We start from the raw sequence: 6,187 nt of genomic DNA, 5'->3' as shown, positions 1-6,187 counted from the left end.
GGGGGGTGCATCCAGAGACCAGCATGACCGTCTCATTTCAACCTCATTAGTATCTCGTCAACACAACAGTGGCTCCTTAATCATTTGCTATCATCATTGGCTCTACTTCAAAGACACACACAGACTGCCTCTTAAATTGCCTGACACAAATATAAACACACACATGGGGTAAACATAATTAATTTCCCCAAGACCATGTTGGAAAACGGGGTGAAAGAAAATTGCTGGCTGCACATGATACACGTACAGCAATCAATGTTTTGATCATGTATCTAATGTCCTCCTACCTTTAAAGGTGTGTTATTACTGGTGTTGACTGTTGTGCTGGTAAACAGTAAGAACGCAGCTCGTCTGTCTGTGTCAGAGAGTGTCCCATGGCCAGGCCCACACAGGCCACAGTAAATGAGCTCTATTCATTTCCAACCATCGGCATATGGCAGCCAATTGTTTGTTCTGGACAAGTGGTGCTATTTGTTGGCATGTTGTATCATTTCACAAATCCTCCTCTATAGACTTTGGCACCTAACTGGCCACCAGAGAATTATTGTAATTTATATTCACAATTATGATTGAACATATAAATAAGCATTATTTATATGCTAAGCATTTACAAGGAATTCAGTTATACTGACAAACACTGACTTCTCCCATAATTGAATGTTAAATATACATCAAAACTTTTTATGGGCCATCTCACTATCATATGAATCCCACTTTTCACTTGACAGTTATTTGAGCAATACTCATGTATGTAATATATATACTGTATACTGGTAGATAGATAGTGCTGCTTGAAAGTTTGTGAACCCTTTAAATGTTTCTATATTTCTGCATAAATATTACCCAAAACATAATTAGATTTTCACACAAATCCTGAAAGTAGACAAAGAGAATCCAATCAAATAAAGGAGACAAAAATATATATACTTTGTCATTTATTTATTGAGAAAAAATGATCCGGTGTTAAATATTTGTGAGTGGCAAAAGTATGCAAATCTTTGCTTTCTGTATCTGGTGTGACCCCCTTTTGCAGCAATAACTGTAAGTAACGGTTCTTAGATGGACTCATAAACATTAACATTAGCCAATGTGAGAAAGGCCTTTAGTTGCTTAGAAGTTAGCCTGCAGTCCTTTGAAACCTAGTGGACTTTTACACATCTTGCTTTTAGAGTGATCTTTGTTGGTGGAGCACTCCTGGGAAGGGTAACAGTGGTCTTGAATTTCCTCTATTTGTACACAATATGTCTGACTGTGGATTTGGTGGAGTCCAAACTCTTTAGAGATGGCTTTGAAAACTTTTCTAGCCTTATGAGAGATTCACATACTTTTGCCGCTCACAGATATGTAATATTGGATCATTTTCCTGAATAAATAAATGACAAAGTATATATTTTCATCGCATTTGTTTGATTGGGTTCTCTTTGTCAACTTTCAGGACTTGCATGAAAATCTGATGATTTTTTGGGTTATATTTATGCAGAAATATAGACAATTCTAAATGGTTCACAAACTTTCAAGCAGCACTGTGTATATATATATATATATATATATATATGATGAAATGTTGATCATGGTGACTCTTTTTTTTATCTAAAGCAACTTAAACAAAGAATATCACAAGTGTTATGGAACCAATGAGACGAGAGACATGCAGATCCATCTGCAAAGCTTTATTTCTAAACATGGTCGTAAAACAGGCAATGTTCTGACAATGGCAAATAGGTATATTGAGGGCAAGACAAAAGGTGTGGTCGAAACAATACCCAACTCTAATATCCAACTGAACTGACAAACAACTCATGGACTGATACTGGGCAGGCAGATAATACGACATCAGAATTGTCAGTGGGATCAGAACAGACAGGTAATTTAACATCAGGCTCATTGAGGGAAATGGGACAGGCAGATAATTCAGAAACAGTTTCATGGATTGATTTTGGATGGACTGACAGTTCATAATCAGACTTATTAGCAGCACTTAGACAGACAGACAGTTCACAATCAGCCTCCATGGCTGGTTCAGAGCAGGACAAAAGTTCATAAGCGGCCTACATAGCCGTGACAGGACAAGCAGAGAGTTCACAGACGGCCTCCATAGCCATGACAGGACAGACTGAAGGTTCAGAAACGGCCTTCTTAGCCATAACAGGACAGACTGTGGGTTCAGAAATGGCCCCAATAGCCGCGACAGGACAGGCAGAGAGTTCACAGACGGCCTCCTTAGCCGGAACAGGACAGGCAGAGAGTTCACAGACGGCCTCCATAGCCGTGACAGGACAGACTGAGGGTTCAGAAATGGCCTCCATAGCTGTGACAGGACAGGCAGAGGGTTCATTGCTGGGCACCACCACCACGCAAGGAGCCGAAGCGAGCGCCGCCACGTCGGAAGTTTCTGCAGCATATGCCGCCACCTCTGGAGAAACTGCCGCAGGCGCCATCGCCTCTGGAAACACAGCAGCAAGCACCACTACCTCAGGAGGATCTGCAGCGTTAGCCGCCACCTCTGGAGAAATCATAGTGGACGCCTCCGCCTCTAGCGTTTCAATGGTGGTGTATGCAGCCCAAACACTCCATAAAGCGATCCCCATTATGGAAAGTGCTACAGACAGGGGAATCAGTTCAGGAACAGGAGGGTTAGAGTGAATGTGTTTTCGGATGCCAGCTGCACCAACTGACACAAGCGGTGGATCCTCCACGCTAGATGCCAGTCTGTGATACTGAAGAACTGACCTTGAAAATCTGGGTGTGACAGACAGGACGTGATCAGACTGTGGAAGATCAGCTGACACGTGACAAGACTCTGGACGATCAGCTGAGAAGTGATGAGACTCTGGGCGATCAGCCGTGAGGTGACAAGGTTCTAGAAGATCAGCTGTGACATGACGAGATTCTGGATGATCAGCTTTGACGTGATGAGACTCTGAATGATCAGATGAGTCGTGACTTGACTCTGGGTGATCAGCTGTGACGAGACTTGACTCAGGAAGATCATCTGTGATGTTACTTGACTCTAGACGATCAGCTGTGACTTGACTTGACTCAGGAAGATCAGCTGTGACGTTACTTGACTAGACGATCAGCTGTGACGTTACTTGACTCTAGACGATCAGCTGTGACGTGACTTGACACTGGGCGATCAGCTGTGACTTGACGGAACCTTGTTGTCGCCGCCATTTTGTGAGTGCGCTCCGGTGCGGCCGCCATTACACCAGCGGACGCGGTGTCGCATTTCTCTGCAACACCCACAGTAAAAGATGAGCCAACAGACAATAACGCCTAGTCCAAAAATAGACTAAGTGAATCACGGATCAGTCGAGACTTTATTGGCTGGTTAATGCTGTCACAAAAAAAAAAAAACAATCAGGACACAATCTGGAAAATCAGAATAATTAGCAATGTCTAGAAGACCACTCAGATCATTAGGATCGAGTCAGTTAGAAATACCAAGGGTTCACACAAAACGAGGGTAGTCCGCTTTTAGTTATTATGCCGCCCACAGTTGGAATCAGCTTCCAGAAGAGATCAGATGTGCTAAAACATTAGTCACATTTAAATGCAGACTCAAAACTAATCTGTTTAGCTGTGCATTTATTGAATGAGCGCTGTGCAATGTCCGAACTGATTGCACTGTATTTGATGTATAATCATTTTCTATTCTTAACTGTTTTAAATTCATTTTAAACCTCTTAAATCAATTTTTAAAGTTTTTAAAATCATTGTTTTATTGTTGATTATTTTTTTTTATTATTATTTTATTTTCTTTTATGTAAAGCACTTTGAATTTCCATTGTGTATGAAATGTGCTATATAAATAAACTTGCCTTGCCTTGCCTAGATATTCTTCAATATAGTCCTCGAGCGATCGCGTATCGTTCAGGAAAGCCGCTGGATCCTTGTGTGGCTGAGTATTCTGTTACGGAACCAACGAGGCGAGAGACGTGCGGATCCATCTGCAAAGCTTTATTTCTAAACATGGTCGTAAAACAGGCAAGGTTCTGACAATGGCAAATAGGTATATTGAGGGCAACACAAAAGAGTAATCCAAAACGGGCGTGGTCGATCGGCGGCTAACAATATCCTGAGGGTGAAGCAAACGGATAATCCAAGACAAGCAATAGTCCAAGCAAGGTGCAAACAATATCCAAACAGGGCAGGGCAGAAAACAGACAGGATGAGGCAAACAGGCTATGATCAAGACATGGACGAATCAGGCACTGAACAGGACTAGACTAGACTTAGACTCAGAACAAACTCAGAATGGCTCCTTAAAGATGCTATTGCTAACACAGGGATAAACGCAAACAATACTCGGCAGTGAGAAAGAGGAAGTCCATGGCTTATGTAGGGGGTGTGATTGGCTGCAGCCGTGTGCGTAATCAGAGTGAAATGGATTGTGGGAACTGAAGTCCAGAGTAAGTGTAACAGTCTGAGTCCATGTGGTGGATAATGAAGTAATGTGGTGAACAAACGGAAGTTCATAGACCGGATTCGTGACAACAAGCACTTTGCCATACATCCAGAAATATTTGAAGAGTTTGGTTCCAAAACACGATAAACGCCATTTAAAAAAAAATTAGTTTCCACCAAAATGGCAAATGTTGGATCACAATAATTAGGAACCACAGTTTCCACAAATCCCTTCACTCGATTGGGATGTTCTCTTTTATTCTGGAGGGCAAGGGCAATGACTGTACCATCGAGCATATTTTGCAATATTAAACACGTATTTATACCGATTTCATCAGGCTCCGAAAATTCTTCAAAAAGAACACAAAGAATGGCCTTCTCATCTGCCATAGTTGCAACTCTTGCGTCATCAGAACAGAGTATTAGACAGAAAGGAGAAAAAAAGAGTCTGATTAACACATCACTGACTGACATCTCTCATACATCCATCGAGAGTCAAAAGAAGAAGTACAGCACCTATACTGTAGTCATCCATGCTGACACCCCGCTCTGTCACTGTTCAGCTTCTCATGTCAATCACTGTGTGATGGATGAGGTTAGAGGTCGCCAGATCCTCTCCCTAGAGTCCACATCTCTGACCTCCAGAGACAATGTCTTCCAATGGCTCCTTCAAATGAACATATGAATTTGATACTATTATGATACTTTAATGTGTTGTGTATGTGTGTGTGGTGCTTGACAGACCCCATCCCGTTTTGCTTAAGTTATATGTAAAAGAGTGTCCAAAAAATGCTTCAAACATGATGTTTGTGGTTCAGGGAAAGAAAGAAAGAAAGAAAGAAAGAAAAAGAAAGAAAGAAAGAAAGAGAAAGAAATTGCGTTAAGGTGAGTAAATGCTGAATAAATGAATGGATGGACTGACGGACGGACGGACGGACAAACAAACAAACAAACATTAATTTCTTCAACCAGCTATAACATTGTATAAGTTCATCTAAAACACAGGCCTGGATAAAAGTCAAGCTTTTACATGAACCAGACATATGAATTTAAAGCACACTCACACACAAGATAAAAAAATAATAATACAAATTTGTAAATAACAATAACCTAAAGCTCAGATATTCTGATATGGACATGCATCACTGTTATTTTCCTCATATACAGAAACCTTTTTCAGCTCCTAACTTAATTATATCACACATATTTAAGGTCATATCAAAAGAAAATACTTCCTGAAAAATATGTAAACTACTCTAAACTAGAGTACTCTAAACTATGTAACGTTTTAAAGGGATACTCCACCCCAAAATGAAAATTTTGTCATTAATCACTTACCCCCATGTCGTTCCAAACCCGTAAAAGCTTCGTTCGTCTTCGGAGCACAATTTAAATTCATTTTAAACCTCTTAAATCAATTTTTAAATAATTTTCAAAGTTTTAAATTCCTTGTTTTATTGTTGTGATTATTATTATTTTTTTTTTTTCCATTTATTTTATGTAAAGCACTTTGAATTACCATTGTGTATGAAATAAACTTGCCTTGCCTTGCCTAAATTAAAGTGGTGCTTTGTTCCCCCCTTGTTCCATGTAGTTACAGGGTAAGTGGCTACAACAAATTGTTTTGAAACGATTGTTTATACAGTAGGTCATACATGCATACATTATATATCAGGTAATGTATCAATAAACATGGTGGACTGTTTTATTTAATTCAAATATTGTTTGCAATTTACTATAGGCCTACTGCTGGGTTAAATTAACCCAAAATGGGTTTTAA

The sequence above is a fragment of the Sinocyclocheilus rhinocerous genome, unplaced genomic scaffold (genome assembly GCF_001515625.1).
Source record: "Sinocyclocheilus rhinocerous isolate Xijiao unplaced genomic scaffold, SAMN03320098_v1.1 scaffold467, whole genome shotgun sequence".
Taxonomy (NCBI): Eukaryota; Metazoa; Chordata; class Actinopteri; order Cypriniformes; family Cyprinidae; genus Sinocyclocheilus; species Sinocyclocheilus rhinocerous.
This window is presented reverse-complemented; position numbering follows the sequence as displayed.